Genomic DNA, 21,259 nt, shown 5'->3' with positions numbered 1-21,259 from the left:
CTTCAAGCGGCTTTAAAAAAAAAAGCAAGACGTTTTCATCTTGTGAAGCAAGCCCATAGGGAAATTCGTCTAGCGAAGAAACGCAAAAACGGAAAACCCTTTCGTCTAGCGAGTTTTTCGTCTTGCGAGGCATTCGTCTTGCGGGGCACCACTGTACAGTGGTACCTCGGGTTAAGTACTTAATTCGTTCCAGAGCTCTGTTCTTAACCTGAAACTGTTCTTAACCTGAAGCACCACTTTAGCTAATGGGGCCTCCTGCTGCTACCGCGCCGCCGGAGCACGATTTCTGTTCTCATCCTGAAAGTTCTTAACCTGAAGCACTATTTCTGGGTTAGCAGTCTGTAACCTGAAGCGTATGTAACCTGAGGTACCACTGTACAATACAATACAATACAATTCAAATTGTATCATATTTAGTGTTTTGTAGGTGAACACCAACCCCTTGAATTGCGCTTGAAAATACACTGGCAGCCAATTTACTTGTTTCAGAATAAGAGTAACAAGGGAGAGCTGCAACAATATGTTGCAGTATATCATTACCCCCTAACTGGAATGTTACTGTTCAGGGTTTTAGCCAGCCAGCTTTCCATACTATTAGCTGTCACAGGCTGCAGCAAGCCAGTTCACTCTTCTTTTTTAAAAAAGAAATAATTTTTATTGATTTTCTTTTCTCATAATAAATATCCAATATCATTACTAAACATTCATTTTTCAATTTCCCCCCTCCCTGTTGACTTGCTTCATCTTCCCTCCCTGTTGACTTCCCTCATCAATTCCCCTCATTTCTGGTTTCTTACATCAAATGATACATTCTGCTGTCTGTATATAATACTATGCTATCACATTGTTATACTTCTTATTTTCTGTAAGTAAAATTGTAAATGTTTATTTAACCAGTTCACTCTTCTCTCCTCCCACCCAGGCTGGGTTTTCCAACTGGCAATCAACTCCCCCTAATTTCTGAAGACAATTCATACACAGTCCTCAATCTTCACGTACGAGTACAGGGGTTTTCCTCCCTTGGGGTTCCTCCCCCCTTTTTTTGGTACTTCCACATAGCCTGAGATTTGCCCAGGCATGCTGATACCTCCCTCTTGTTTCTCTGTGGTCCATTTGTACCTCCAGTCCTACTGGAGGACTTCCCTATCTTCTCTGAGGACTTCTTTGAGTTCACTATCAGAAGGCGTGATAATGGCTCTGCTGACTTTCACATGTCACCAGTTAGGCAGCACCATTTGGTACCAATGTGATGTTTCCAAGCTGCCTTCAAGGGCAGCCCCATGTGCAGTGCTTTACAATACTGTAACCTTGACTACACTTGTACCATGGGAAACGAGAACTTCACAACCTTGTCTCTGGGCTGTCGGAATGCTGTCATGCGCACAGCCTCAAGCACATATAGCAAGCTGAAATGAGCATCTGATTCACCCCCATCTTGGCAGGCCATGTGTATGTATCAGAACTTGAGGGAGTCACAAAAAAGCTATTAAAATCGAAAGAGAGGAAAATCATGTCATCCACTGCCTTATGTTTGTTTGTGGAGGAAGAGTCCTAAAGAGCGCCTCTCTCCTCTCTCCTCCACTCCCAAACCTCTTATCTTCTCCGGTTTTATATATATTGTCCCGTCTAGACAGCAGAAAGTGACTAGCATACCTATATGTCAAGAATGTAGCGGTAAATCTTTCAGATAAATATAGCCGAGCAGTTAAAAGTAAAAATAAATGTCTAAAGCTCTCAACTTATTAGCAGCATCTGTCTCAGGCTTGATGTGCACTTCTCAGAAATATTCTAATACCTACTAGATCTATATTTAAGCAACCTTGTTGCTGCTCTGGTGATCACATGTCATAAACTATCTCTATATTGTTGATTTTGTTGCTAAGCCCCACTGTGAGTTCTGGTTTCCAGTGTTTCAGGTTACACATTTAAAAACAGGCCTTCCAACTGTTTCACACCCCACATTTAAAGATGATACGCAGGCAGCTCTTGCTATTGCTCAGCGGCCCACTCTGGCATTAGACAATTACAGCTGAGGGAGGAGCTAGGGTTACAAACTTGTCACACACTGGAGCTGCTAACTTTCCATCCCGGAAATCTCATTTGGAAGGAAGCTACAGACCAGGACGTGAGAGCAATGAATTATCACACGCCTGCCCCAGATTCCTGGAAGGCTGCACCAATCTTCACAAGCTCTCCAGAAACAAAGAAACAAATCCTAGAAATCACCCGTTCACATAATTTCTGAATTTATTTCAAAGAAAATCACCATGATGTTCTCATTTTGTGTGTGGTTAAAGTGAGTCTTGTGAACGCACCCTAGTGAGGTAAGTTACTAGTGTCTGAAAAAAAGTGATAGATATCCAATGTTTCGTGCAGCAATAACTTATCACATCACAGTAGTTTGCAGTACAAGAGTAACATTTCAGGTTTAGGGGGTTGTGTGGATAGTGTCATAATGTGGTTTGGTCACTAGATGGCACTTTACTTTGTGGAATCTCAGTAAAGTCAAGAGTTTCCTGTTGCTGTTCTTGTTTGAGAAGACAATAAAGTTTTTGTCGAGCTTCCTGAAGAGTGTGTCTTCTAAGCCTTCCAGGACAGGTGGGGAAGAAGCAATCACAACAAGTTTAAAGTCTGCTGTTCCTGTGTATATAAATATTGCTCAAAAGGCAGGGTATAGTTTAAAAGCATTTGCTTACTTAAAGAAAAATACTTTGTGCTAAACCGAAGAATGTCCCTAAATAGTGGCTCTCTAGACTACTTTTCTACGTGAGTATTGAAGGAAACACTAATCTGGTGTTGATTGCTCTACCCTTCAAAAGTGGTGCACTTTAGCTCTAATATTTATTCATTTTAGGAATTTATACCCCACTCTTCACCAGAAGTCTCAAAAAAAATTACAGTGGTACCTCAGGTTACATACACTTCAGGTTACAGACTCCACCAACCCAGAAATAGTGCTTCAGGTTAAGAACTTTGCTTCAGGATGAGAACAGAAATTGTGCAGCAGCAGCGCAGCACCAGCGGGAGGCCCCATTAGCTAAAGTGGTGCTTCAGGTTAAGAACCGTTTCAGGTTAAGAACGGACCTCCGGAACGAATTAAGTACTTAACCCGAGGTACCACTGTATACTATATGCAAATTTTAAAGCATACCATATACAAAATTGAAAACACTGAGATTCTGTTCAATTGCTTTATCCAGGATGCTAGATAGCTCAGTTGGTTAGAGCAGTGTTTCCCAAACGTTTTTGGGCAACGGCACACCTGTTTACCGGAAAAAAATCTCGCGGCACACCACCATTAAAGCCCCGCCCCCGTGACGTCATTCGGGGAGCCGGCGGCCCGGGCCTGAGCTGGAAGGAGAGGCGGTGCTTTTCGGCACAAGGCAATCGGCCTGGAATTGTTTCCCGCGCGCTGCGAAAGGGAACAGCTGCGGTCGCGCGAACCCTCCGGCGCTGGGAGGGGAAAGGGCGGAGTCGCAGAGCACCAGCTGGCCGAGCGGTTGCGCGCAGCGTTGCGCTTTTGGAGAGCGTGCGGCTGCTGCTAGGGGATCCGGGGACGTGAGCAGGCCTGGCCCGACCCGGGTTGAAGGAGGACAAGCCGGCAGCGCGCCAAGTGAGTTCGGTTGCGCGCGACGGCCCCCGCTCCCCCCACCCCCGCCGGATCCTCGCCGCCGCCGCCTCTCGCCCGCCTCCCTCCCACGGCACACCAGCCGATGTCTCACGGCACAGTAGTGTGCCGCGGAACACCGGTTGGGAAACACTGGGTTAGAGCATGGCCTCAATAATGCCAAGGTTGCAGGGGACAGCTACATTGCAGGGGGTTGGACTAGATAATCCCCAGGGTCCCTTCAAACTCTACAATTCTATGACTCTATGAGAGCAGAACATTAGAACATGGTGCAAAGGCCTCCTGATATGAAGCCATTTTAACCTGATGCATAAAATGCTAACGACATGGTTCCTAGTAAAGGCTGGCAGAACCTCAGTAGCATGGGGAACCACAATAAGTGCCCAATCATAGGATCTTTAGTCTTTCTGCCTGATTGGTATGTGTTCTTAAACTCCGATGACACTTCTCGCTCGTCTGGAACGGATGATAGAGAGGGGTGTGTGAGGGAGGCATTGATCTCTTGTCCTCCACCAGCAACCAGGCACCACCTTCAAAGGCAGCCCCCACAAAGAGTGGGCTACAGTAGTCTAGTCTGGATGTAACTAAGGCATGGCTGCAGTTGGCAAATCTGATAAGGGCAAGCCTGCTCGCCATGCAACATTCACTTCCATTAATAGAAGTGAGTCTATTACAGACGCCCAACTAGGCACCTAGTACTTTGGGGAAGTTCCTGCACCGCAGGGGGTTGGACTAGATGACGCTTGGGACAGTTCTATGATTCTATGATTCTGTGAAGTGCAGCCCCAAACAACACCAGTCATACCTTTCCTCCCAGATCAGCAGATTCCATCCCTGCAGCATTTCCATCTTACCTGGATTACATCTAAATATTAACGTTTAAACGATTAATTAACTTTATCTGCTTACAGGTTTTATGTCCCGCCTGTCATCAATGACAGAGTGTTCAAAGCAGCTAACATGTTTGAATAATTGGACTATATAATACAGTCGTACTTTGTAAGTTGAACGCCTTGCGAGTCAAATGTTTTGGCTCTCGAACGCCGCAAACCTGGAAGTGAGTGTTCCGGTTTGTGAACGTTCTTTGGAACCCGAATGTCTGATGGGGCTTCCACGGCTTCTGATTGGCTGCAGGAGCTTCCTGCAGCCAATCGGAAGCTGCACCTTGGTTTCCGAACATTTTGGAAGTTGAATGGACTTTTGGAATGGATTCCGTTCGACTTCCGTGGTACAACTGTATCAATTTTGAATTTTGAGGTGTGACTATTCAGTGGAAAATTCACAATTTCCCAAGCAGCTGCAGCTGGGCATGGGCTTGTTGTGTTTTGTTCGTTTGTTGTTGAGACACAAGAGGCAGTAATCCAGCAAGAATTTCGCAAACCTGCAATTCAAATAAGTAGATGCAACTGGAAGGAAAACATGCTCAATTTACATAATTTTGGTATATGGTGATAGGCGCTGGGATTGTTTAGAACAGCATGTGAAGCACATTGTCTGCACAGCAGAAGTGAAGAATGATGGAAGAAAATAGGTACATTTGTTTTACATTAAGTGAACAAGGGGTTTATCACACGGCACTGAAAAACCATATGGACAAACCATTTCCACAGGGTATAGAGCTATGTCCTGCCAAGGAATTATTGCAAGATGGTCTTAAAACTATATGCTTTCCTTATTCTCTAGAAACGACATTTTCACATTTAGCAGTCTTAACTCTGCACAGTTTTATGCTACCCAATATTTCACTCTGAATATGCTAACATTTCTAGAATTTCAAAATGCAATGTACATTAGCAAAAGTGTGTGATCTTGTTCCAAGACACCCAGGCAGACAATATTATACTAACTAGCAAGGTATGATTGCAGGCAAGCTCTTGTATTTGGCTTCGTGCATACTACCAGCTGGGAGACCTGCGATGCCATGAAGAGATCTGTGCGCATTCTGGTGACAGGTTTGGTTTGATACTGAGGCATAACACACACGGAAAGCAGTCAGTCAGCTCCATCTAGAACTGCATGGAGCTGGCCGGTGACTCCTAAAATTGGATGCTGGGCAATTATTGCCTAGTTTTGATGGAATTTGGCCTTACCATCAGCCTGACGAAGACCAATAGCTTGGGTCATGATGTCGCCAGCACTCCATGCATCAGTACTGGTGACCACATGCTAGAGGTGGTAGACATTTTTGTCCACGTGGGTTCCACCATCGCCAGAATCTGTCCATTGATGCTGAGCTGGACAAGTGTATTGACAAGGCAGTTGTGGCAATAGCTCACCTCTCCAAAAGGGTATGGGAGAATGTGATGCCAACGTCCAAGACCAAAATGAAGGTCTAGCAGGCTGCTTTATGGAAGTGAGCCTTGGGCAACTTACAACCGCCAAGAGCGACGCCGCAGTGCTTTCCACATTCATTTCAGCTCAGCTAAAAACAACTGCTTGCTTTTTAATGTGCTTTTCTCCAAATGAGATGAAGCAGAGATTTCCCATCTGACAAATGCTGTTCAACAGCATTTGTAAAATAGGCCTTTAGTGTAGTGGTCCCTAATCAAATCTTAAATTTCAGCATGTGAATGGTACACAAAAGGAGTGTTGGCTGGAAGTCTGAAATTAGAAGCCTTTTACAGTGTATATGTGGAAAGCACAGTTGTCTTCAGTCCCAAACAAATCTCTTATAAATGGATGTGATACGTGAGGGAAAGACAATCCTTTCTCTTTTTTTACCTGTACTATAATAACAACATTGATACATGTTAAGGTCAGTGCTGCTGGCTAGGTTTTATTGTGCACCAATGCTGGATCTGTCTTTTTTTAGGGGACAGGAGGGGGAATTACTCTGAAATGGCACTTGATATGCTATATGGCATTGCAGATTTAGACAGTCTAATTGTAGAGCTGAAATCCAAAAAGGTCTTATCAAAGCGCTAAATCCCAAAGGACCCCTTTTCTCCCTACAGACAATAGCTGCAATTTTGCAAGCAGTAGAGTTGCTGAAACTTCTTAGGCCCTCAGTCCTGAAAAACACAACTGAAATCATCAAGACATCAGGAGAACACAGCTAATTTGTTCCCCTGACTCCAGTGGGACTTAAAAGCACAACTTCCTTGCTCGGGTTTGGGAATGCAGACTTGCAGCAGTTCCAGATCACCAGGTTTCTTTCAGGTGGGACTCAGTGGCATACTGGTCAATGCAAGTTGTGGGATTAGAGTTAATTGGGAGGTCTTGTGCAACCAACTCCTTTCCTGGAAGAGGCTGCAATTAAAATTCTTGAGCATTTCGATAAGATTCAGCAGGAGATCAAGGGAAGGCACACCTGAACACCTGGATTCCCTGCCAGCTACAAGGGGTTTTATCATGGGAAAGCTGCTCAAAAGCCATGAAACCCATGAAAAATGAAACTAGATATCTCATATCCTGCATTCAAAGATAATGGAATGCAACCAAGAAAGAACAGAGATTTAATGGGGAAGACTCATCCCACAATGGAAAAATTAAGAAACACTCATTTCCATTCTAGTCATTTTCATTGACAGTGAATTTGGATTGGGGAGACCTGGGAGAATGTTAGCACCAGACTACCCAGCAAGCTCCCAGTGGGGAGCTGAGTTCAGCTCTCTCTTCTTATCCCCATTTATGGGCAGATTTATGCTGGTTTAACAATCATTCCATCTCCCCATGATACCTCTAGGGGTGGGCAATGTTTTTCAAACTAGGGGAACATTCCATTCTGGGCAACTTTTTGGGGTCATGTGCTAGTGGCAGACAGGATGAAGCCCGAATGGTTCAGATCAGGTCAGTTTGTCTTGGAATCTGCAAAGACTGACTTCCTCAAGCATCCATAGTTTAAAGCATGTTCTTATTGCTCATGGCCACAGCCAGTAGAAGATACACCGAACACAAGTCCCCAGCATTCAGTTTGTTATACAGACAAGATGATCTTCACACACATACCCAGCAGCATGGGAGCTGCTTCAACAGGGTGTGATCCCATGGCGTGGGGCTAACATTTGGTTGTCTCCGTGAGATGGCCACACACAAGCATGAAGCTCTCAGTAGCTCAGTGGTGCTGGCTTTGATCCTTGACGTTTCCAGCTAGGTCTGGGAAAGACCATTGCTTGAAATCCTGGAGAGACCATAGAATCATAGAATTGTAGACTTGGAAAGGACCCCGAGATTCATCTAGTCCAAGCCCTGCAATGCAGGAATCTCAACTAAAGCATCCATGGCAGATGGCTATCCAACCTCTGCTTAAAAACCTCCAAGGAAGGAGAGTTCACCACCTCTTGTGGGAGTCTGTTCCACTGCTGAACAGCTCTTCCTGTTAGAAAGTTTTTTCTGATGTTTTGTTGGAATCTCCTTTTTGTAGCCTTGATCCTTTTGTTTGAATCCTACCCTCTAGAGCAGGAGAAAAAAAGCTTGCTCCATCTTCCATGTGACAGCCCTTCAGATATATTGAAGATGGCTGTCATATCTCCTCTCAGTCTCCTCTTTTCCAGGCTAAACATACCCAGTTCCTTCAACCGTTCCTCATAAGGCTTAGTTTCCAGACCCTTGATTGTCTGGGTCGCCCTCCTCTGCACACATTCCAGCTTGTCAGCAACTTTCCTAAATTGTGGTGCCCTCGACACAGTAGTCGAGGTATGGTCTGACCGAGGCAGAATAGAGTGGTACTGCTAGTTCCCTTGATCGGGACACTATACAGTGGTACCTCGGGTTACATACGCTTCAGGTTACAGACTCCGCTAACCCAGAAATAGTACCTCGGGTTAAGGACTTTGCTTCAGGATGAGAACAGAAATCGTGCTCTGGCGGCACGGCAGCAGCGGGAGGCCCCATTAGCTAAAGTGGTGCTTCAGGTTAAGAATGGACCTCCGGAACGAATTAAGTACTTATCCCGAGGTACCACTGTACTTCTGTTGATGCATCCTAGAATAGCATTAGGTTGGGTTTTTTTTATGCTGCATCACACTGTTGACTCGTGCTAAGTTTGTGGTCTACTGAGACCCCTAGATCCTTTTCACATGTACGCAAGGTTTTCCCCATCTTATATTTGTGCAGCTGGTTGTTCCTGCCTAAATGTTCCTGTGATTTTGTTCCCTGCCTCCTTCGAAGCTCAGGTCAGTTACTAAGTGTTGTTTAAAGGCTGTTTGTTTTCCACCCTCTTCAGCCAAAGGAGCTGTTTTTCAGCTGCATTTCTTCCTTTTCTATGGTTGTTTTTGGGTTCTGCCTGCTTTGGTTACTGCTGAGACCGAGTAATTAGCTGTCATCTTGTCAAGGAGCATGTTCATTTCAGCTTGCCATTCTTCATTTCACTCTGGGTTTGTTAATTTCACTCCTGTTGGCTTCAGCCTTTGCAGCCCCTGCCAGTTTGACAGCGGGACAGCTGCTTAAGGAAGGCACCAAGCAAAACTTGAAAGCTAGAAAGTGGTGTTTATACAAAGATGGTCTAAGACGGCATTTAGGCAAAGATGGCATGGAGTGCCACCTATGTGTGTTTGTAAACCAGAACTGGAACTCAAGCAAAGCCATAAGTTGCCCTTCAAATTGGAACATGTATCTAAAAGTGGCCCAGGTAAAGAACCACAAGGAAGTATTGCATCCCCCCAAAATCAATATTGACTTGTTAGCACTAAGGACTATAAGAACTAGCCTTTGTTTGGTGTTGCTACTTTTGGCTTATGGAGATATTTTTTTCATTGTTTGTTCCAATTGTCTGAAGTACTTTGCATTTATGTACTGTGTACATGCCAAACTGTGTGCATTAGTGATCGGAGAAAGACCATAAGGTCAAAATGCAGCTGGGTTTATTTTTTTGAGTGATTTCGGGTTATGTTTGCTTCTAATTGTTTATGTTTGCATATAAAATAATTTTAAATTACAGTTCTCCACATTTTCACACCAGTTTGCTTTCATGTTCCCATGAAAATCCATCAGCATTTTCACACGAATTTCTCCTGATGCACACATTTTTGTATGCAAGCTTGTCCAACATACACATTTTAATGGGTATTAGCTGTCAGTCCTGCATTTCCGGGGGTTGGACTAGATGAATCTTGTGGTCTCTACAATTCTATGAATCTGCTTCATTTTTGCAGAGCATTTCCTCCTAATATACTACGTACATGTTCACTAATAAATGTATTTTTCTGCAACTTAAAAATATGTTGTAAGCCACTTTGAATCCCAATTTGGAAGAAAGGTGGAATATGAATATATTAAGTCAATTAAAATTTGTGTGTGTGTGTTGTGGTTGTTGTTTTTTTTAAAAAACATAACAACTTTCAGGGTATCCTGGTTGTTTATTTTTGAAATATAGCAACCCTAGCATATACATTTTTGTACATATGATTGGCTATAGAACTGCATTGCAATATTCAGAGAACTGTGAATTTTCAAGGTTGGTTGTGTTCTGCATTGCAATATTCAGAGAACTGTAAATTTTCAAGGTTGGTTGTGTCCTGGTTCACATATTATTTCAGAAAGTGTGAATGAATTGAAGTGTCCCCCCCCCCCGTATTTCAAATGTACTTCAACTCTGAAAATGCTGAGATACCTACCTTTATCATAAACATTTAAGTCAGCTGTCTCTCTTTCTGTGTGTGACAATGGCCTCATTTATACAAAATGCTGTTATGGTTTAGCATTTCGAGGATGAGCTGAAGTGAGCCTTTGACGCCTGTCCTTCTCCCTCTCCAGCCCCCTCCTGCATGGGAATCTGAGAGTTTGGAAGATTTCCCTTCAGTTTTAAATTAACCACAATTTGTTGTTATGTCTGAGCCTGGCCAATTTTTGGTTATTGTTAACCATGGTTTTTTGAAGCAAGCCCGCTTACAAACCTGGCTTGTTTCAACAGACCATAGTTAAGGTTAACAAAAAAAATCAATCAATAAATAAATATGGGTAAGTGAAGCTTCCAAACTCTTCCTTGTGACCATGCTGGAAAAGGAGAAGGGAGCGTGTTAGCTGCAGTAACTGTCGTAATGCTAAACCATGGTTTAGCAGTACAGTGGTACCTCGGGATAAGTACTTAATTCATTCCAGAGGTCCATTCTTAATCTGAAACTGTTCTCAACCTGAAGCACCACTTTAGCTAATGGGGCCTCCTGCTGCCACCGTGCCACCGGAGCACGATTTTTGTTCTCATCCTGAAGCAAAGTTCTTAACCCGAGGTACTATTTCTGGGTTAGCGGAGTCTGTAACCTGAAGCGTATGTAACCTGAAGCGTATGTAACCCGAGGTACCGCTGTACATGTGAACACAGCTAATGTGTCTGATTGCTGCTACCTACAAAAAATGGTCCAGTTGCCAGGGCTAGCATGGCAACAGTATTCTAAAACACAGACTGAGCATGGAAAGACAGGTGAAATAATTTTGTACCGGATTCTGGCTTCATTTTCCTGGGAGACGTTTTGGAAACAGGCCGTTTGCCTCTACAGCTCTCTAGACTTAACAGCTCAAGCACAACTGCCCAGTGTCACCGTCAGGAAAAGTTGTTAACTGCGCTTTGCCTGTTTTCTTACTGAGATAAAACCTTAAGTGTGGTTGCAGGTGTTGAAAGGTGTGATACCATGCAGGGAGCTTGCTTGGAATACAATGGGGTTGGTATAGTCTCGTATTTCTGGCAGCTGTCACTTGCCGGGCTTTCTAAGAATGACTGCAAACACAGAGAACAATTCATTAATATAAATGTAAATGCAATCTTGGCAGCCCTGTTTGATCACGGCTATAAAAGGAAAAAAGCAAACCTTCAGATTTCAAGATAACGGGTTCATTTGCATGACCAGTTTTAGGCAACAAGTGGTGGCAAAGAAACCACAAGATTCATTGTTTTTAAAATATAGGCCTTGTTGGCAGCCAATTGCCTACTGCCAGTATCATGGCCTTCTTAGTTACTATTTATTAGTTCAGTCCAGATTTCATGTATTTCGCCCCCCTTTGGTGAGGCTTGCATGTGGTTTCGTTTCCTACTCCCCCCCCCTTTAATGGCTCCTTAGCCAGTTATTTACCCCCAAACAAGGAAAAGCTTCTAATTCTGGAATCCTGAAACTTCTCTGTAATCCGTTTTCATTTTTTTAAAAAGCAATTTCATGAGATAGTTAAATGACCCCCTTCATATATTCAGTGAGTGGGGTGGTTGGTGGTGGGTATATAATGAGTAATGGATCTAAGTGGGATGATTTAGAAAGGGAACAGTATGTTGTATGGATTCAGCTCCCAGAATCCATGACTATAGCCCATGCTAGCTGAGACTGATGGGAGCTGCATTAAAAAGACACTACCTGGAAGGCCCCATATTAGTTATCCCTGCAGTAGTGGCAAGCAGGGATTTTTCCTCCCTCTGGTCCTTGGAGGAAAGCAAACCTTGGCAGCCCATTCTGTTGTCCAGTTTTCTGAACTGTTAATTTAATACCTCAGTTAACCAGCTTCTGGGTTTATTATACCCTCCCTCCAAAAAGAAAAACACACATGACCCATTTGAAAGCCAGCTCTGTGGTTTATAACATTGAAAGAGTGAAGTCGCTGTCAAGGGGCTAATAAAGCTCCCACTAAACTTATGACAGACCGGGACGTGACATTGGGGCCTCGTGACACACTTTTGGGTTGTGATGGAGTGGGGTAGAGAGCGAATTTTTCAGAAACATTTTGGAAATATTGTTTGGTTGTGTATCTGAGTGCTGACACAGCATCAGATAGGAAATCAAAGAGCAAACAATTCAGACGAGGGAAAGCTTGGTGTTTCTCTACAGGCGGGGTGAGGCAAAGTTCCTCAGGAGAGTGAGTGGCAGTTTGCCAGGGCGGGGAGCCTCTGGGCAATACAAACACAGCCATCCGGACCGGCCAGTTCCTGGGTTTAGACTGGTTGTCCAAAAGGAAGGAAAGCAGTTTATAGGAACTCCACAGAATGCGAGTGAGAGAGGAAACTTTGAATATACCACAGCGCCTGAAATCTCGACATATCAGTCCATAGGACGAAAGCAATCTGGTGTTTTCTTAATGTGTATATTATTTAGGTGTGCAGTTTCACTAATCTATGGAGAGCTGGGAGCTTCTCCCAGGCCTACCACTAAGCAGGACTAGAAATGATTTTTATCACCATGAGGGAGGAGGCGCTTGTGAGAAGTCATTCTCTTAGCGTGGCAGAATCAATTCTCTTGTACTGTTTATGACTCCTGCTAAAGTTGGAGTTTAGGTAAGCCTGCCTTGACCTTTAATTTTATTCTGAACCTGGGTCACTAGTCCAACACTCAAATCACTGAGCTACACTGCTTGCCGATATTCAAATAGTGCAGGATATGCATGACTACAGATGTTCATTCTTGTAAGACGCATAAGCAACTTTTCAAACTTATTTTCTGGGTATATGTTCTGTCATTTTCATACGGGGGTCGATTCAGATGCCTCCCCACGTGAAACTGATTTGCTGCGCTCACCACAGGAGGACTGGGCCACATTAAAGACACCACATCAAAATGTACGTGAACGAATAGTCCAAAGACAGCAGAAAAATGTCTCCTAAGCTTGTTATTCCTTGCTTTCACTTGCATTAAGAACCTTTCCAGATGATTTTCTTCCAGAAAAACCCAGAACACCTAGATTTTATCCTTAGCACTATGTTTACATAACCTTAGTGCTATCCAGTACCAGTAATGCAATACTTTGCTGGTGTGATTAAATGTGTCTCGGTCACATGGAAACTTGGAGAAGAACCCACACTTAATTGTTTTGGTGGCAATCGCTTTTCTGCTGTAATAAGAAATGGGCCTGTGAGAAATATTATGAGGTCGAGGAGTCAGGAAATGCCTTTATGTTTTCTTATGTTTTCTTATGTGAATACGATAAGACTAGTGTCTAGCCTTTCCACTCCCAGAGTGTTCCAGAATATTGGTGACAGACTCTCCAAGTGCCCCTATTTTCAAGGGACAGTCCTGGATTTATGGAAGCCATCCTGGTTTTTTTATTTGCTCCATGAATGTTCTGATTTTCCTTAGGAGGTCTCTATTTTCATTGGAGAAATGTTGGAGGGTATGGAGTTATGTGACTCCCCAAGCCAAGGAGATAAGTAACTACAGTGGTGCCCCGCAAGACGAATGCCTCGCAAGACGGAAAACCCGCTAGACGAAAGGGTTTTCCGTTTTTGAGCTGCTTCGCAAGACGATTTTCCCTATGGGCTTGCTTTGCAAGACGAAAACGTCTTGCAAGTGTTCCGATTTTTTCTCGCTTCCCCCCTTTTTCTAAGCCGCTAAGCCGCTAATAGCCTTTTAGCCGCTAAACCGCTAATAGCGCTAAGCCGCTAATAGGGTTGCTTCGCAAGACGAAAAAACCGCTAGACGAAGAGGCTCGCGGAACGGATTAATTTTGTCTTGCGAGGCACCACTGTATACAACCTCTAGAAGACATCTGAAGGCAGACGTGTATAGGGAAGTTTTTTAACGTTTAATATTTTATTATGTTTTTATATATGTTGGAAGCCAAGATGGGTGGAAATAATAATAATAATAATAATAATAATAATAATAATAATAATAATAATAATAATAATGTTATTATTATCATTATTGAATAAAAAGGTAAAGGGACCCCTGACCATTAGGTCCAGTCGTGGCCAACTCTGGGGTTGCGGCGCTCATCTCACTTTATTGGCCGAGGGAGCCGGCGTACAGCTTCTGGGTCATGTGGCCAGCATGACTAAGCCGCTTCTGGTGAACCAGAACAGCACACGGAAACGCCGTTTACCTTCCCACTGGAGTGGTACCTATTTATCTACTTGCACTTTGACGTGCTTTCAAACTGCTAGGTTGGCAGGAGCAGGGATCGAGCAATGGGAGCTCACCCCGTTGCAGGGATTCGAACCACCTACCTACTGATCGGCAAGTCCTAGGCTCTGTGGTGTAACCCACAGTGCCACCTGCATCATTATTGAATAGGACATCCCTATTTTCATCGGATAAATGTTGAATGGTATGTAGTGGTCATCATTACAAGTCTTGTTCATTTAAACATCATGCATATGGTGAATGCATATAGAGAGAACAGGATCATTCTGCTGTTCACTCAGTCAACTGTACCGTCTCCTGTATATATGATTTGTAGAGTCTGTGTGCATTTAGAGATTGTATAGGCCAAGGGTGGAGGAAAACACAGAGAAGGACCTCATTTGATGATCTGAGAGTCTCGGCCAGGGTTTCCCAAACTTGGGTCTCCAACTGTTTTTGCACTACAACTCCCATCATCCCTAGCTAGCAAGACTAGTGGTCAGTGAAGATGGGAATTGTAGTCCAGAACAGCTGGAAGCCCAAGCTTGGGAAACCCTGATCTAGGCCAAATCCTGCCAATGCAGGAAATAAGGTTAATGCATGTAGAGATAACAGGAAATTCACGAGCACTGCATTGTAATAGTGCACCATCTTCCAAGACAACATTTGCTGCTGCTCTGTGGAACAGCTTGTACCATTAGGAAATTCTTCTTCAAGTTTAATCCAAATATACAATATTTTGCTTTATGTTCCAGATTCCTTGTGGTGAACCATTCTGTGCTCCTATCTTGGAGGAATGGTGCAGTCTAGAAATGACATAATAAACAAGCATAACAGAGAAATTTTAGAAACAGCTCCCTTGGTTGCATCTGTCTCCCCCACCTCTCACAATTCTTCTAATAAATTTGTAGGTTTGGGCAAAAGTTATAAAGGGATGGAGAATGGAAACTGATACTCTAGAAGGCTAGTCCAGAATTCACTCAGGAGTGGCTAAGGGAATTCTGAGGCATTAGTTCCTGAGCCATTTCTGATGGGTTTCGCTATCACTAGTGGGAAGACTTTTCAGAGGGCAGCACGGTTCAGAACGATTTGTTGAAAGTTCCACTTTCTACCCTACAGATGTGCCCTTCAGGATAGCAAATGAATCCTAAAGTGCTGCTGTGCGGTCAATGATACAGGGCCTCTGTTAATCATTCGGGGTTTCCTTCCAAAAATGTTGAAACCAAGCAAGGGAAACTTTTCTTCCCAATAATTTGTTCAGATTTGGAATTACAATCGGTTTTCTTGTGAAAATGAAAGCACTTTTTACATTCACCCTATATATTATATAACCAAATCAGTCCGTCATACCAAGGACTTTTGAAGACAAGATCCCCTGCCCAGCCCCTCAACAACAAGAGCTAATTCCTTGATGTGAAAACAATCAAAGGATGAGCTCATTTCCGATTTCACATATGACGCCAAACATTTTTCTCTCTCTCTCGTAAACAAGATACGCTGGCAGAACCTCCTCCTCTTTGCATGCTGTTTATTAACTGAGAAACAGGCCATTGATTCTTATCAACTCTATCTGGCCAAATGAACTGCATATTTCAGAATGGAAGACCTGTATAAACTAGCAGGCTGCTTCCATCCGAGCAGCCAAGAGCATTCGCCAACTTCATCTGGAAATGGGTCCCTCGCATACGGCGCTGATAATGACAGGAAGAAGGGCATGGAATCCCAGACTGAAAATTGCCACTACCAGAGCCAGAACTGAAAGAAACTTTTCAGCCGGGAGCTCATATTTCTAGAGGATGAAGCATAGATTGTGGCAGCACACAGTTATGCCACTGGGACTTTTCCAATTAGAATGGATGGCTGTGTTGTCTGATAAATTACATTGCTTCTAATTATAACCCCTTCCCTTAAGAGTGTTGAAAATCTAAACTGGAAGAAGACTGCACAAGTTCCTTATAGGATTAAGTGATTTAAAGAGGGATAAATAGGGATAAACCGCTGAATGCCCATAGACTTGTCAGCCTTGGTCCCATTCCCCCCCCCCCCCCAGGGAGCAGGAGAGAGGGGAGGTCAGACGGGCACCATAATGCTTGCTGGTTTGATTTTGGACATTGCCACTTTTAATTTTATCTCTAATTTGACATCGGCAGAAGAACCCAGTGGATTACAGGCGAAGAAGAACAGTGGAGAACAGGCGAAGTCCCGGCAGACTGGAGGAGGGCAAATGTTGTCCCTATTTTCAAAAAAGGGGAAAAGAGAGGACCCAAATAATTACCGCCCAGTCAGTCTGACATCAATACCAGGGAAGATTCTGGAGCAGATCATTAAGAAAACAGTCTGTGAACACCTAGAAAGGAATGCTGTGATCACCAATAGTCAGCATGGATTTCTGAAAAATAAGTCATGTCAGACTAACCTGATCTCGTTTTTTGACAGAATTACAAGCCTGATAGATGAAGGGAACTCAGTGGATATAGCCTACCTTGATTTCAGTAAGGCATTTGACAAGGTGCCCCATGATATTCTTGTAAAGAAGCTGGTAAAATGCGGTCTTGACTATGCTACCACTCAGTGGATTTGTAACTGGCTGACTGACCGAACCCAAAGGGTGCTCATCAATGGTTCCTCTTCATCCTGGAGAAGAGTGACTAGTGGGGTGCCACAGGGTTCTGTCTTGGGCCCGGTCTTATTCAACATCTTTATCAACGACTTGGATGATGGACTCAAGGGCATCCTGATCAAATTTGCAGATGACACCAAACTGGGAGGGGTGGCTAACACCCCAGAGGACAGGATCACACTTCAAAACGACCTTGACAGATTAGAAAACTGGGCCAAAACAAACAAGATGAATTTTAACAGGGAGAAATGTAAAGTATTGCACTTGGGCAAAAAAAATGAGAGGCACAAATACAAGATGGGTGACACCTGGCTTGAGAGCAGTACATGTGAAAAGGATCTAGGAGTCTTGGTTGACCACAAACTTGACATGAGCCAACAGTGTGACGCGGCAGCTAAAAAAGCCAATGCAATTCTGGGCTGCCTCAATAGGAGTATAGCATCTAGATCAAGGGAAGTAATAGTGCCACTGTATTCTGCTCTGGTCAGACCTCACCTGGAGTACTGTGTCCAGTTCTGGGCACCACAATTCAAGAAGGACACTGACAAACTGGAACGTGTCCAGAGGAGGGCAACCAAAATGGTCAAAGGCCTGGAAACGATGCCTTATGAGGAACGGCTAAGGGAGCTGGGCATGTTTAGCCTGGAGAAGAGGAGGTTAAGGGGTGATATGATAGCCATGTTCAAATATATAAAAGGATGTCACATAGAGGAGGGAGAAAGGTTGTTTTCTCCTGCTCCAGAGAAGCGGACATGGAGCAATGGAGCCAAACTGCAAGAAAGAAGATTCCACCTAAACATTAGGAAGAACTTCCTGACAGTAAGAGCTGTACGACAGTGGAATTTGCTGCCAAGGAGTGTGGTGGAGTCTCCTACTTTGGAGGTCTTTAAGCAGAGGCTTGACAACCATATGTCAGGAGTGCTCTGATGGTGTTTCCTGCTTGGCAGGGGGTTGGACTCGATGGCCCTTGTGGTCTCTTCCAACTCTATGATTCTATGATTCTATGATTAGCCACTGTCTTGCTTCTTAAATCAGCTCCTTAAATCTCACATTGCCTGCGCTGATTATTCTCATGCTGGGAGTACTGTATTTTTCGCTCTATAAGACGTACTTTTTCCCTCCTAAAAAGTAAGGGAAAATGTGTGTGCGTCTTATGGAGTGAATGCAGGCGGGAGGCTCTGTCAGCCCTCCCTTTAAAGAGCCACGTGGAGCATGTGTGCAGCTCTTGGGGGCTTTTCCCGAGGAGGAATAATCAATAAAGCAATAATCAATAAAGCAATAATCAATGTACTGCACTATAAAATAAATAAGACAGTATTGTAGATGAGTAAAATTATTATTATTTTTTTTACCTGCACTGATAGTCATTATTTGGGTGGGGGGCTTTTATCCATTTCCGCAATCACACAATCAATCAATCAATCAATCAATCAGTAGCTGAACTGGGTTCCACGCAGTCACAAAAACCAACTAACCGAAAAAGCCTCAAAAACAAAAAAAAGCAAAATAAATAGCAAAAACAAAAGCGCCAAACTTAATCCGTTCCAGAAGTCCATTTGACTTCCAAAATGTTCAAAAACCAAGGCACAGCTTCTGATTGGTGCAGGCGCCCCGGAAACAATAGCCGACAGCCATATCAGATGTTCGGCTTCTGAAAAACGTTTGAAAACTGGAGCACTTACTTCCGGGTTTTTGGCGTTTGGGAACCAAGGTACTGTACCGTTGTAGAGATTATTCCAAAGGGTTAGATGCCATCACAATAAGGGTTTGATTCCTATACTTATTGTATGGACCCGAGTGAAGAGAAATGAAGTTTGCAGCTCAGCCACCAGGTCTGACTGGGAACATTTTCCAAGGGCTGACCCCTTCTGGTCTTTTGGTATAAGGAGCCTTCTTTGGTTAGAATCTCGGCAGTTCTCTTCTTTGGTTGGAGCTGGGTAGCAGAGTGTTGACTAGGTCCCTACTTGACATCTACTGTGGTTTTGAGTCTGGCAGCCATCTTAAAATCTCTCCTCCCTTTCCATTGCACACTTTAACTTCTTTTAGATTTCTTTTTGTGTGTGTGTCCAAGCTTTATGAGAACGCCATCTGTTAAATAACATAGTATGTTATATAAAACCTTGGCTTCAATACCTCAGTGTTACACATCACTATGTGAAGCTCTATAATACAGGACAATACTTGATACAAATTCCTCAGCTTTTGCTTTTCGTGAAACTCCCTAACCCAGATCTATGGCCCCTCCAGACTGCATGGTTTATTTTTTGAGGGGGTGGGGGAGCAGGTGGGTGTATTCTGCAACATGTCATTGATACAATAACAGTGCATTCACGATGGATTTACACTGGATGGTCCACACATTATTCTACTTTATTAGTTGTTCCACAACGCTCCCTCAATGTTACCGCTTTATTGTTTGCTGCCTGAAGGACCACTTTTGTGCTGTAGCACAACAAAAGCAGGAACCCCCCTACCCCGCCCTTGAATGCTTTGTGGTATGAAAAATTTCAGCCGGAAGCTACAGGGCATGCACCAGTCGGAAACAAAACAGTATGTCTGCCTGAAATCTTTGGCTACCACAAACAGTATGGAAAACGGGATCTCATATAAACACCCTGATACCAACAGGAGCACAAATAATCATCAACGCTAATTAAAAAGGCCATTTGAAAAACACACATGCACACTTAATTCTGTCCTGAATGTAACTTAAACCCTTCCACCTTACAGCATGTTCTTGTTGCCGTTGAAATTATAGCACAGAATGACAGCCTAAAGTTCCATATTTCTAAATGGTTTTCCCCATCAGCAGGGAAGGAGACAAACCAGCCTTCCAGGGGAAATAATTGGACACTCGCATGTGGTCACCAGCGCCATCTCAGAGGGAGCCTCAATGTGCAACAGTTGTGCGTTTGCATGTGTGAAAGCATTTCAAATGTGCGCACATTTCTGGTGACGATCTGAGTTATCTGACAGTCTCACATTGGAGGAAATGCATGTCCATGATTCTGCCTTGCAAATTGTGTCTGTTGCATACTGTGAAAAGGAAAGAAAAAGTGATGAGAATATATTTTAACCTTCCTCAGCCTCAAGGGGAGCCAAACACCGGGGGGGGGGAGTCAAATAAGCAAATTGCCTTAAAACCCTCCTGTTCTTAGCTGTGAATAGCACTGTGTTGATGGGATTTTATTTTAAAGGCCTTGGAGAAAATAATAAAAATGTATAATGAGACAGATGCTGGAGAGTGTCACTGACAAACTCCATCTTCTCTTAGAAATTTCCTCATCGTTAAGCCAAAGTTAACAAGAGTTGCTAGTGATACGTTGAAATCAGTGGAACTCAGAATGCAGTTCTTTGCTTTGTTTTAACTGTGCAGAGGACTGCGGTAAAAAAGAAGTCAGATTTTGTGTACGGTTGGGGGCCTCATTTTTTAAAGAAACTTTCTGTGTTTCCATTGTTTTGTTCAGATCTTATCCCTGCATATCTTGCCCCAAGCAAAGAAGGGAGCCAGTGCTGCACTTTTTAAAAATTATAAAGTCACCTTCCTTTGTAAAACAACCTGAATTGTAGAGTTGGACCCTAGTCCAGCTCCCTGCTTTTGCAGACACTCCAAGTGTCCCTATTTTCCAGGGACATCCCTGATTTAGAGAAGCCATCCTGTTTTCTGATTTGAACCCGCTTTTCTTTAGGGCATCCCTATTTTCTTTGGAGCAATGTTGCAGGGTATGGTAGGATGTCCCTATTTTCACTGAATAACTGTTGGAGGTATGGAGCAGGGGTCAGCAACTAGGGCCCATGGGCCACAAGTGTCCCATGGGGGTTGTTTAACTGGCTCATGAGCTGCCCCTGAACCAAGCCGTCTGCTTGGCGAGTCCCTGCGTGCTGTGCTAAACCGGCACAGTGACTCGTTTCCGCTGTGCCAGAAATTGTGACTGCACAGACGCAGATGCCAGAAATTGTGTCTGCGCAGATGCAGACGCCAGAAATCGCAGGTGCACGGGATCCGGCCCACGGAGGGATCTCCGCTGGAGTGATGTGGCCCAGGTGGGATAAACTTTGCCAACCCCTGGTCTGGAGTTATGCAATCCTGAGCCGTCTGAAGGTAATCCTGTATAGGGAAGTTTTTTATGTTTAATGTTTTATTATGCTTTTATATATGTTTATTATGCTTTTTATATATGTTATATATGGGTGGTGCTGTGGGTTAAACCACAGAGCCTAGGACTTGCTGATCAGAAGGTCGGCGGTTTGAATCCCCAC

The 21,259-nt window shown here is 43.7% G+C and overlaps 1 long non-coding RNA gene across 2 annotated transcripts in view; it reads left to right on the top strand.

Annotated features, from left to right (window-relative positions):
- Nucleotides 1–1,970: 1,970 nt before the first annotated feature.
- The window catches only part of LOC308582731, a 78,556-nt gene continuing 59,267 nt past the window's right edge, over nucleotides 1,971–21,259 (top strand). For both annotated transcript variants that reach the window (XR_014005817.1, XR_014005818.1), the window contains exons 1-2: nucleotides 1,971–2,324; nucleotides 8,684–8,742. This is a non-coding gene — a long non-coding RNA (uncharacterized lncRNA). The remainder of the gene's footprint in view (nucleotides 2,325–8,683; nucleotides 8,743–21,259) is intronic.

This window comes from Podarcis bocagei (genome assembly GCF_964188305.1).
Source record: "Podarcis bocagei genome assembly, chromosome: 3".
In the NCBI taxonomy this organism is placed as follows: Eukaryota; Metazoa; Chordata; class Lepidosauria; order Squamata; family Lacertidae; genus Podarcis; species Podarcis bocagei.
The sequence above is the reverse complement of the archived record's forward strand: the minus strand, read 5'-3'. Positions and strand labels throughout refer to the sequence as shown.